Raw genomic sequence first — 13,506 nt, forward strand, 5'->3', positions numbered from 1 at the left:
TATATTTAAAACATATATGCAGATAGTACTGAAAATCTAAAGAATTGAAAAATAACCAAGAGATATGCCACTTAAAAATTTGGTAAAATTCCTTCCAGATACTTTTGTGTTCTCTGTTAATATAACTTAATCAAAATAACATAATAAAATATATAATATGATATAACATTATTTCTGTAACTTTAATTATCATACATTTATATCATATTTTTATTAAGAATTTAATTATATATATATATATATATATCACTTCTTGGCTTTTTGGCTAAGATCAAGTGTATTATCTGTTTTTAAGAGTTTAATTATATGGTGGGCACCTTGGTCGCTCAGTTGGTTAAGCATTGCACTCTTGATTTTACCTCAGGTCATGATTTAGCAGTTTGTGGGTTTGAGCCTTGCATGGGGCTCTGTGCTGACAGCTCAGAGCCTGCCTGGGACTCTCTCTCTCTCTCCCTCTCTCTCTGCCTCTCCCTCTATCTCTCTCTCAAAATAAATAAATAAACTTAAAAAATAGTTTAATTATATGTAACATACCATTTGTGATCTGATTTTCCATTTACTGATTTTTGTAGATGTATGTTTTTGTAATGAACATAGATTTACAACATTGTTTTAAACACTACATAATTTCCCATTCTTCTTATATACTATAGTATAGTATGTGTTTATGCAAATTAAATCTATGATTTGAAAATTTTAACAGAATTGTGTAACAATTCCTAACTGTATATCTCAGTGAACATCTATATTTATATGCAATACCAGTAAGTTTCCTCAAATTCACATTGAAATTTTCTGCAATGAGTATAAACAAGAAATACTCAAGTCCATGAAAACCAATATTATTATGTTAAAAATGGTGATAGCTTTAAATAATATATTATGATTCTGAGACTTTTATGTGATCCTGAGCACTTGTTAACCATCTCAGAGAATGGTAGGTATTTTGAATATTTATATATTTGTTTTAAAATTTTGAGAATAAAATAAATGGCCAGACCACATGCAAAGAGACTGCCAAAATACTGAAATTATTATGTGATAGTATAGAAAAGATCAAACTACTAGTTTGAAATGAAACTCTAGTAAATATGCAACTGGTATAAAAACAAAGAAAAATTAATACTTAAAATGAAGAGTAATATCTTATAGAATTAGTTCAATTAAAGTATTAGATATAGGTATTTATATGTAGCCAATATGTCATTAAGTAAAAATTCAGATAAAATAAAGTTGGATTTTTCATCCATGGCTTTAAATTACAAGCTTATTAAACTCATAACAAATATAAAGTTTAGCCAGCCCAAAGATGTTATACTTGCTGATCGAGTGTATCATCAAAGACTTAGATTCCTTCTGTCTTTTTGTTCCATCAAACACATAACTTAGCTTTTGTCTTTGGAAAATTCAAATGGAGAAAGTGGAGGAGTAGAATTTGTATTATGAAAGAAAACCCTTCCTCTAAAATGCCTTGTGGACTTCTTACATTTCATTGGCCATAAGTGTGTCACATGGTTCATTCTTAACTGAAGATGAGGCTGGGAAGTCAAATAGGTTTAGCTGGGTATGTTTTCATATCCAATTGAAATCAGGGTTCTCTTAGCAAGGAAGCAAGAAACAAGTGTATGTAACAAACCAAAATAGCTCTGTCTCTAGAAAATAAACTAAAGTTTCAGTTAAAATATTTTCACAAAGAAAATTCCATACTCAGATGACTTTGCTGATGAATTATACCAAATGTTTAAGGAAAAATTACCAATTTTATAAAATCTCCTCCAGAAAATTGATGAGGAGGAAATATGTAACTAATCTTATGAGGCCAGAATTATCCTGTTATAAACACCAGACACAGACACTACAAATAAAGAATACTACAGAACAATATTCATCATCAACATTGAGAAAAAAAATTCTAAAATTTAGCAAATTAAATGCAACAATATATGAAAATGGTCAAAAATCATTGTCAATTTGGGCTTATCCCAGGAATTCAAAGTGAAAGTCTGAATACTTTCCCCTAAGATAAGAAACAAGGCAAGGATGATTATTAATAACAGTTTTATTCAATAATATACAAGAGTTTCTAGCCAATGCAATAAATAGATGGTAGATGGTAGAATGATAGATGATGATAAATAAATAGATAGATTGATGATTGATAGATACACATAGATAAAAATTAAGAAGAAAAAAGACATAAGAAAGAAATAAGACAAAAATAAATAAAACATGACCATCTATGTTGGAATTCTATGAAATCTACAAATTGGCTACTAGACTTTATCAAGGTTTCAGGCTGCAAGATCAACTATAAAAAGCAATTGTGTTTCTGTATCCTAGCAATGATTCCAACAATTGGAAAGAAAAAAAAAATAAAAAAAATACTAGTTACTATAATATCAACAAATATGAAATTTTTAAAGGTAAATCTGACAAAGTAGATGAAAGAACTGTACACTAAAAGCTGGAAAACACTACTGAGAGAAATTAAAGAATACATCAATGGAAGGATATACTGTGCTTAAGAATCAGAGGACTTGATATGTTCAACATGTCCAATTCTTCCCAAATTGACCTACAGTTTTAATTCAGTTTCAATAAAACTTCCAGCAGGATTCTGTTGAAATTTATAAGCTCATTCTAAAATTTGTATGGAAATACAATGCATCTGAAACAGTCTAAATAACTTTTAATAAGAACAAAGTTGGAAGACACATTATCTCCTTTCAAGACTTTGCAAAGCTACAGTAATGAACAAAATGTAGTATTAGAGTCAACACAGTTTGATTAATGGAACAAATATAGATCTTCAGGTATGGAGCCCAGTGAATCTCACAGATGCTTTTTTAAAAGGTAGAGACAATGCAAATAGCAAGAAAATGAGAAAAATCTAAATGGCACTACAGACAGTTGGTAAGGGGTAGAGAAAATAACTTTTTTTTTTGAGTTGATTTATTTATTTTGAGAGAGAGAGAAAGAGAGAGAGAGGAAGAGAGAGGATCCCAAGCATGCTCTGCACTACCATCAGAGGCAGGGCTCGAACTTACAAACTGTGAGATCATGATCTGAGCCAGAACCAAGAGTCTGATGCTCAACCAACACCTGGGTGCCTCAAGATGATGACTTTAAAAATGACAATTAGGGGTGACTGGTGGCTCAGTCAGTTGGGCGTCCAACTTTGGCTCAGGTCCTGATCTCACAGTTTGTGAGATTGAGCCCCGTGTTGGGCTCTGTGTTGACAGCTCAGAGCCTGGAGCCTGCATCAGACTCTATGTGTGTGTGTGTCTCTCTCTGTCCTCTCTGGCTCACACTCTGTCTCTCTCTGTGTTAAAAATGAATAAACTTTAAAAAGAATTTAAAAAAATGACAATTAGACTAAGTGCCTTTTAGTTTACATCTTCAAGTTATTAGAGATGAGCAACTAAAATGAGGGAAAAAATATGACAACATCATCACTCTCAAAAGCAGATGATAGATGAACGTAAACATAGAAAAAATCAGACATTTAAAAAATATGAATGAAATATTGTGAAAAGAAACTTCTAGTAGATCAGCTATCAGAATAAGTGGTTAAACACTGCAGTTAAGAGAGACAGGCTATGTCATAAAAGTTTAAAAATCTAATTATATTCTATTTACAAAAAAACCGTTTTATTCACATACTGATAAAAGTTTAATTATAAGAAATATGTAGTAATTTTAAGTCTCTACTGAAATAAGAATTTAGCTTATAAAGCATATAGACAATGTAGTGGACAATTTTAATACACTTTTCTCTAATTGATAGATTTATTAGTCAAAGGTAAATTTGTTTATTTGTTGAATATTTGAGTTGTTCCTACTTTGGGGCTACTACAAATAAAGCTGCTATAAAAATTTATGTATATGTTTCAAGGGAACATATGCTTTTATTATTATTGTTAGAAATTTGGAAACATCTTATCTTGGTACTTAAGAGCCACAGGTTAAATAAGTTTAGATCAGTTCAAGTAAGCTAAATCAGCTTTAAAAGTTTTGTTAAGCGGCAGCTTGAGGAGAGAAATCAGGTCTATCTGACTCAAAAGCCAAGTATCTTGCACTGGGGAAATCACTTCAATAAGGAGGAAAATGCTGAAACATGACTTAAAATATGCTTACTAATTGAAGGAAGTTGATAATGTCACTGTATCTTATACTTTCTTATCCCTCGTAGAGACAGCATGTAGTGGTTAACAGTTTTAGCTTTGATATGTGCTTGCCTGGCTTCAAATTATTGTTCTATCACTTTCTGACTATATACTATGGGGAATTACATGATATCACTATTTTTTTTCTCATCTTTTCATCTGTTTTTGCTTTTTTTATCATCTTTTCAAAGGCATTAGTAATAGTATCTACTTTGTAGAAGTTTATTGAAGATAGAGTAACTTATTATGTATAAAATATTTAGAAAGAAAATTTTCTTTCCTTCCTGCCTTTTTTGAAAGTCTATTTATTTTGAAAGAAGTGAAAGAGTGCACGTGTTCACATGAGCAGGGGAGGGGCTGGGGGAGATGGGGAGAGAGAGGATCCCAAGTATGCTTAGCACTGCTGTCAGCACAGCTCAGAGCCCAACACAGGGCTCAATCTCACGAACTCTGAGATTATAACCTGAGCCACAATCAAGAGTCAAATGTGTAACAGACTGAGTTACCCAGGTGCCCTTCTCTTTTTCTTTTTTCTTTTCTTTTCTTTTCTTTTCTTTTCTTTTCTTTTCTTTTCTTTCTTCTCTTTTCTTTTCTTTTCTTTTCATTCCTTCTTTAGAAGTTTCTTTCTACTTGATTTTCTATGTATTCAGAATCCATTTTTTTTAAACATAAGCATTTTAATTTCAGGTTAGATTGAAAATCTAGCACTTTGCTTGCATGAGCATCAAGATAAGAATTATCCCTACTCCTGGTATATTTAACTTATTTGATAACTACTACAAATTGAATCTTTGAAATATCTATTTGAGATAATCTAGAGGTTATGTGATTCATACTAAAATACATGTTGACATAATTTATGTGTATACAAGCAATATATAAGATAATATTGAATTTATATAACAATGAAGATGAATATTCTCACTATTACAACTTCAAACTTACCTTTTAAACTATTCATTTTATTTATTTATTTATTTATTTTAACGTTTATTTATTTTTGAGACAGAGAGAGACAGAGCATGAACGGGGGAGGGGCAGAGAGAGGGAGACACAGAATCTGAAACAGGCTCCAGGCTCTGAGCTCTCAGTGCAGAGCCCGACGCGGGGCTCGAACTCACCGACCGTGAGATCATGACCTGAGCCGAAGTCAGCCGCTTAACTGACTGAGCCCCCCAGGCAACCCCTAAACTATTCATTTTAAAACATTTATTTCATAAGTAGTAATGTAAGACTTATCATGGGTTAGGGGACATATGTGTCACTGCGAATGCAAGGGTGAGTGACTGTATGTGCTAACCTCACTGAAGTCAGGTAATCCACTAATTAAAATGAATTTCCAAAGCATCTTGAAATTACTCAACTACTTAAATATTATTTCCCTTTCAAATTAAAATTCTGGTTTGTTTATGATCTATGATGGAGATAATACATGAATCATGGTGCAGAATAGACACCTTCATTCTATCTCTACACTAAAAGCAATCTTTAGAAATCAGGACATTGAAAAAGTATCAAAAACTCTATCTTACATTGAACGAGAAAGCTTTTATAAGCCATAGCCCCAGACAATAAAAAGAAGTCGATTTGCAGTAAAAGGTGAACATTTTGCCTTGCTATGGAATATCCAGTGCTGCATATAGGGTCTTTAAAGTGGTGCATGTTCCATAAATATCTACTGAATGAACAAATAAAAGAACAAATCTGTCTGAGATTGAATCTGAAAGTGGACACATGTTGGGGTAGAATTCTGGCCACAGGCAGAGATATACAGTTTTAGGATAAACATCCAGAGGATTAAAAACCCAAACCAAAATATCTACTTAGAACCAGCAGGTTGAGTATTTAGTACAATTGCAAATTATCCAGGGTCATTTCTTTCCATTGGCAGGAAATGGGACTAATATATTCACTCATGTAACTATTCAAGTATTCACTCATAAAGTCCTGTGTGGATAGCTGGAGGAGAAAAAATGATTAAAAATTATCTCTATAACAAATGTGCTTGATCAGTAGAAGAAACAATTGACCTACACATATTTTTAGGCATAAATGTAGGGCTAAGTACCTCCAATATGGGAGGCAAAATTTTCCATTAGCCCTGAAATGAACCTTACTCCCATCATAGAGGCTTCACAGGAAAGAGAGAACATGAATTTCATATTGACCAGTAAACTAAAGTTCCACTTTTCTTGTGTTCCCCTACAATTAGTGCTAGTATTGGCAGATCCAGGAAAATAAATGACTCCCCTTTAGATATAAATAGTCACCAGAATGAAAATAGCATAGATTCTTCACAATTGCATTTAAGGAAAGAGGAGAAATGACTATGACAAATAATAAGAAGAAAAAGCTATTCAACTGGAAAAAAAAGATGGAAGTGTGGATACTACATAGGGATGTTTATAAATCTAAATTATCTAGAAATACAGTGTTGAATAAATGATGACATGTTGTTTACATCAGTAATATCCAAATTATAGGTAATTCAGCCTCATTAAGTGGTTTTATAAAACTTGAAGATGGTTAAAATGAACTTCTGTGTTAGTATGGGACTAGAATAACAAAATACACATAACAATGGCAAATGCACGACTAGCACATAGAAGTTGCTCAATATATTCAATACAGTAATATGAATCTGTATATGTGTGCACTTGTGCATGTGGTGTCTTTAAGATATAAAAGTGGATATTAAAAAGAAGACAATGTAACATCCCTTCTTAGGTAGATTTCATTTTGAAACCAGACCAGAAACTCCATTTCAGTTACGTAGTCCACTAGAAGTGGCAATCATTGGGCTCTGATTTCTCTTTCTGTCTTATATTCATATAAAAATTGATATCCTTTTCCTAACATGGCAGATATTCCTTTGTTAAAATTTAAAAATCCAGGAACTATCTGCTCCACTAATGTGGTTTAAGGGCACAGTTTTCCCCCCCCCCCTTGGGGGAGTTTCTATATCTTTATATTTCAAGATCTTAGATGCTTCTCTCAAGTTTCTCTGTAGCTCTTAAGAATTATTTTTACCTTGTGTATGATCAAAAATTATTCTGTTCAGAAGTCCGAGTTAAAGCCTTTGCAGTTCTCTCAGCTTGCTAGTGATTATTGCTCAATAGCATTCACTTTCCTCCATCTCTTGTTGAATATAGCTTCTATTTTCTCCTCCAAAGAGGTTATAAATTTCTGCAATCCATTTTGCCCTACGTGAATCACATCAAACATGCCCCTGAGAGATTATGGTTCATCTTTTCTGACATCTGGGGGAGCATTCCAAAGCTAAGAAGACAAATACAACACTGAAGCTCTTTGAGTGAGGGGCTTGAAAATGCTATTTGATGATTTTTATATTTCCCCTGCAAAGCACTAAAAGAATAACAATACTCACCCCATATCTATTTCATATAGCCATTGCAGGGATTCATTAGATCATCTATGTAATAGGCTTAGAGCTCTTTAAAGAAAAATCCTCTGTGATCTTATCCCGGCTTTTTATCCCATGACCTTTCTATGACCTTTTACTGAAACTAGGATAGTTAATTATTATTTTTTTTTAATTTCAAAAGGCAACAGTGATAAAGAGAGGGTGTCATGCAACTTTTCCTTAAAAGTTCAGTATAAAACAGCAGGCATTTGGCCAGTATTAGTTTTCTCCTCTGTGAGTTTCTTTCCAGTGAATACCTCAAACGTATCTTGCAGCTGTGTGCAAACCTGCAGGTCTCACCTCAATGCGAGGAGTTTTGCACTAATTTGGGACCTTGAAAAAGCTGTGACTCTTCAAGAGTCCTCAATTCCATATAGTACATATATATTTAGTGCCTAGAACACACGCTGCATGGTGAAGTATAGAAGAGCTACAGTATAATTTCACATAAAATAAAATCTGCCACAAATTATTGGGGCTACAAGAATACGCATAGAATATAAACAAGACTGTCATTTCAGATTCACAAAATCCATTAACATAGAGTTGCAACAAATAATCTTTGAACACCTAGAAGTGTTCTTGGCAGATAGTAGGCAGTGGATAAATACTCGGTGATTACTGTCAGAAGCCAAGGAAGCAAGGTATAGAAAGATCTTGAGGGACACCTGAGTGGCTCAGTCAGTTAAGAGTCCAACTTTGGCTCAGGTCATGATCTCGAAATTCATGACTTTGAGCCACACATTAGGCTCTGTGCTGACAGCTCAGAGCCTGGAGCCTGCTTCAGATTCTGTGTCTCCCTCACTCTCTGCCCCTCCCTCACTTGTACTCTTTCTCTCTTTCTCTCAAAAATAAATAAACATTTTTTAAAAAAGATCTCCTCCCACTGACGCAACAAATCTACAACTGCAGATGGAAAAATTACCCATGAAAAAGATGTGAAAACAAGCCGAACAGCATCTCCACAACAAAGGACTAAAAGAATGAAAAGGGTAGGAGAGACAGAAACAAGGTCTCACTAAAAACCCAATCCCTGGTGCAGTGGCACACCTTTGGGAGGGATATCACAAATATGAAGCTTCTCTCTGAAGAAAGTGGGTTTGGGCCCCACATCAGGCACCCCATCTCTTAGGCTTTGCACCAGAAAGATGAGCTTTAAAATGCATAGTTCAAACGCCAACAAGGCTTATGTCCAGGACACAGGGCTGTAGGGGATGGAGATTCCTCTCTTAACGGGTTTGCATTCAGACTCATTCACCCTGGGACCCAATGCAAAGGTAGCCAATTGGAAAGTGCCTAGACCGTATGTAAAGTTTCATTTGCTAATTTCTGCTGTAATAAAAATAGTGTTGTCCTGGTAATGGATTTCTTTTTGACCATTATTGGCATGAAATCTTCCCATTTCATTTAATTTGTTCATTTACTGGTATAATGTTTTTTGTAATATTTACTTATCCTTTTAACATTTGTAGAATCTATCTCCTTTTGTAATCTTTGAACTAGCCTAACTCTTTCTATTTTCTATGTTGACAGATAGAACCACAAAATAATGAGTGCTGTTCCCAATAATAAAATGTATATATTGTGATATGCAATCAACTCACTTAGGCTCCTGTAGATCTCAGTGTTTGTTGGAAATTGACAAAACAACCTCTTTTCAAACCATTGTGGTTGGTTCTCTTTTACCTCTAAAGGAAATGGTAGAGGAAGACTTAGATGGTGCTTTCCTTAATGTTCCTGAGGAGAATAAAGACCACCCTCTTTTCAGAAGATTCTAGGCAGCAAAGACCCACACTCTACTGAAGACACTCAGTATATATAGATCCAGTACAGGACCTGGATCTATGAGAGTTCCATAGTAATGTTTTCCCTTTCCTCTCAGTCTTTCTCCCCACATTTCTTCATGTAACCACCCTATGTCTACCAAATTTAGCATTTTATTGTCACTGGAGCCCGATTAAAGACTTAGCAGAAAATAATCAAGTTAGTTTGAATTTTCATGTCTTCAAACCTTTCCATTAAAGTCACATTTTTTTTGATACATTGAAATAAAAATATGTCTCTATATGGCAGGAAAAAAAAAGTGTGTATATAGTGTTTGACAAGACTCTGTTGATAATAAGTGAGAAACATCCAGTTCTGAATATTTTAGACAAACATAGAAGTGAAAGGAGTATATTGACAATTAAAACCAGAGTACATCAATCAAAGTTTAAGAAAAAGAGATTTAACTGGGTCTCAGGAAGCTGAATAATGCCAGCACTTTCTATATATTTTGCCTATACTTCTCACTCTGGATCATTTAACGTTTTTTCTCTTTGCAGACTGGCTCCTCTCGTATAGTAAGAAACATTGTCCTGGAGAAGTTTGTAACTTCACATCTCACAACATCTACTCATATAGAATTAACCTATAGGCTGTTTAATATCCAAGTTCAAAATTAACAGAAAATGCTCTGATTGGTCATAGGACGATCCCAACTAGGCTATGGAAAGTCATACCAGGAAACAAAGAGGAGCCTCATATTTGGGAGACCCATTAGACTGGAGTCAAGCTTAGGCAGACAGCATATGAATATATAACACTGGCTTCTAACTTCAAGTATAAATAAGTCGACATACACATTATGTGCACTTAATAAAGCATATGAGAAAATTGGGATTGCTTCCCTGGCAATTCCTTTGTCCACGATTCTGTATGCATCAATTGTGGGTACATTTAATGTAGTATCTTTAGTGTCCCCTGAAGGGCCTCATTAGTCAGGTTTCATCCTGTATTTGTTATTCATGAGAACTCTTTCTCTATCATATAGTTGAATAAATTTAAGAATATCTCCCAATATCTATGATGCATAGTTATGTTAAATGTGAGAAATTGATTACACAAAATTGATATGTCAACACCATTGATGAATCTATTACCTAAAATTTACTCCAACTCTCAGATATATTTTGCTTGGCCTGCACCATATTCATTTTTGGATAGAAAATCATGATTATCTGGCTTCAGTTGAGTTATAGGAATACATGGAAACACAAGGATGGAGCTGAGTAACTCCCTTTAGAGAAGCATAGGCTGTACCTTCTATTACTATAGCTATTCAGCCAGCATCATTCTCACCTGACATTGTCAGGCATTTGATATTAAGAATCCTGGCTAATTGGAACAATCCATGTGAAAATGCTTAGCCCTCTTTCTGTTGAATCTGAATCTGAAACCCAGGAATTCTATTCATTGCCCTGATTTTTCTATAAAATTATAAACTCCTTAAACACAGAGGTCATGTTTTTGTAATTTGTGAATCCTCTAACCTCATTTTATATTACCTATGAAAATAAAACTCCTGGAAACAATATTTGGCAAATAAACAATGTTTGGAAGTTTTCCTTTCTGGGCATTGTCCATTTAGATCTAAAGGCTTATGAGCTCAGACTCCACCTAGAAGTGTCTTACCTAGCTTCCTTTCCACATGTCCTGGAGGGAAGTGGAGACACAGACCAGAATTTACAATAATCATCTGGTGCTGATATTTATGATACTTATAATATTACATGGACTATTTTCCTTCAAAAACTTTAGGAAGACAGAAAAGTAATTAATTTAGAAAACCTAAACCAAAATCTGGGTTTGTAATATAAATTCTAATTTTTTTGTTAAGAAGCCATCTTAATTCATTGCTAAATATAGCTACATATATGGCAGCAAGTTTTGAAGAATTGAAAAATAGATGGTAAAATAGATATATTCAATTTAGTTGAAGTATATGTGTATGTGTGTGTGCGTGTGTGTGTGTGTGTGTGTGTGTGTGTTTTCCCAAGTAACTATTTATACAATTTTAATTCAGGATAGAAATCCTCAAAATTTTTACCCATAGAATAATTTTGACAACTTTGATGACTAGTCAGGTGCAAGAAAAGAAACAAATGAATAAACAAATAAAAAATAAATAAAATAAATAAAAGACTTCCCTGACCCTTTTATTTGGCAAAACAATATTGACATTAACATCATTTTTTAAGCAAATACATGTTTATTTTTTTTTAATTTTATTGTCTAATTTTTTTAATGTTTATTTATTTTTGAGGGGCAGAGACAGAGCATGAGCTGGGGAGGGGCAGAAAGAGCAAGGGAGACAGAGAATCCAAAACAGGCTTCAGGTTCTGAGCTGTCAGCACAGAGCTCAAAGCAGGGCTTGAATCCACGAACTGTGAGGTCATGACCTGAGCCAAAGTCAGATACTTAACCAACTGAACCACCCAGGTGCCCAGACATTGACATCTTAATCTGCGGTGATTGCCAAATTGACAATTATATTTATACATAGATACATTTATAGAGTCTTATTTGTCCTAATAGCTTGAACTGTGTTGTTGTTTTTCAGATTCTTAAAAGCGTTGTAATCAAATTTTGTAAATTACTTATCCATTTTGACATTCTAATAGATCAGGAGTAGGCAAACTATGGCTGGCCTTCTGTCTCATTTTGTAAACAACATTTTATTGGAATAAGCTCTGTGGTTCATTTACATGTTGCTCATGGCTGCTTTCACAGTACAGCCATAGATGCAGTAGTGGTCTCTGACCATCTGGTTCCCAAACCTACAAATTTACCAACTCATGCTTTAGAGTAAAAGTCCTCCAACTCTTACACTATATAAAACTAACAAAACAATAGTTATGACTATGTAAGGTAGTTTCAGTTGTAACACTTCAAATTAAAAAAAATATATATGCAGGCACTTTGCTTTTTTGCCTTTGTTTTTTTGTTTTTTGTTTTGTTTTCTTTTAAGTTTTTATTTAAAATTTAGTTAATTTCAGGTATAAAATTTAGTGATTCATCACTTACATACAACACCCAGTGTTCATCACAAATTCCCTCCTTAATACCCATCACCCATTTACTCAAACCCTTGTCCATCTCTGCTCCAGCAACCCTCAGGTGCTCTCTGTAGTTAAGAGTTTGTTTCATGGTTTGCCTTTCACTACCCCCTGCCATGTTCATCTGTTTGGTTTACTAAATTCCACAAATGAATGAAATAATAAGGCATTTGTCTTTCTCCATCTGTCTTATTTCACTTAGCATGATACACTTTAGCTCCATACACATCACTGCAAATGGCAATATCTCATTCTTATTATGGCTGAGTAATGTTCTATTGTATATATACTACATCTTCTTTATCCAATCACCAGTCAGTGGACATTTGGGCTCTTTCCATAATTTGGCTATCATTGATAATGCTGCTATTAATATCAGGGTGCTTGTGTCTCTTTGAATCAGTATTTTTGTGCCCTTTGGGTAAATACCTACTAATGGAATTGCTGGATTGTAGGGTAGTTCTATTTTTAACTTTTTGAGGAAACTCCATACTGTTTTATGGAGTGCTAACAGACATGAAAAGATGCTCAACATCACTCACCATGAGGGAAATACAAACCAAAACTGCAATGAGATGTCATTTCATGCCCATCAGAATGGCTAAAATTAACACAGGAAACAACAGATGTTGGTGAGGATGTAGAGAAAGTGGAACACTCAAACTTTGGTCAGACACTTTCCTTTTTACACTAGTTTGTGTACTAACGTGATTTTATTTTCTTCCCATTTATAACAAATAATATGTTAGTCATTTTTTTCCTTTGCTTGTAGAGCACTTAATATAGAATTGCCTGCTGTTGGTTTCATGTTTTTATATTCAATAAGCATGTTTTTGAGAAATATCATTATAGTAATCTCATGGTTTGGTATGGTTTTGTAATGTTTTTTCCTATAAACATTTTTAACAACAATATATTAATGATCCCAAGTAAATCATGAGAAACCTAGAAATTTCTTTGTCTTCAAATCATATGACAATACTACAAGCAGTATCTGGAACTGGAAATATAACTTTTTTTTCTTTAAATTTTTTTAGTG

The 13,506-nt window shown here is 33.8% G+C and overlaps 1 pseudogene; it reads left to right on the forward strand.

The window, feature by feature from the left end:
• The first annotated feature begins 245 nt into the window (after positions 1-245).
• Positions 246-425, forward strand: LOC113593811 (uncharacterized; annotated as a pseudogene).
• Positions 426-13,506: the final 13,081 nt, after the last annotated feature.

Source organism: Acinonyx jubatus, chromosome D1, assembly GCF_027475565.1.
Source record: "Acinonyx jubatus isolate Ajub_Pintada_27869175 chromosome D1, VMU_Ajub_asm_v1.0, whole genome shotgun sequence".
Lineage (NCBI taxonomy): Eukaryota > Metazoa > Chordata > Mammalia > Carnivora > Felidae > Acinonyx > Acinonyx jubatus.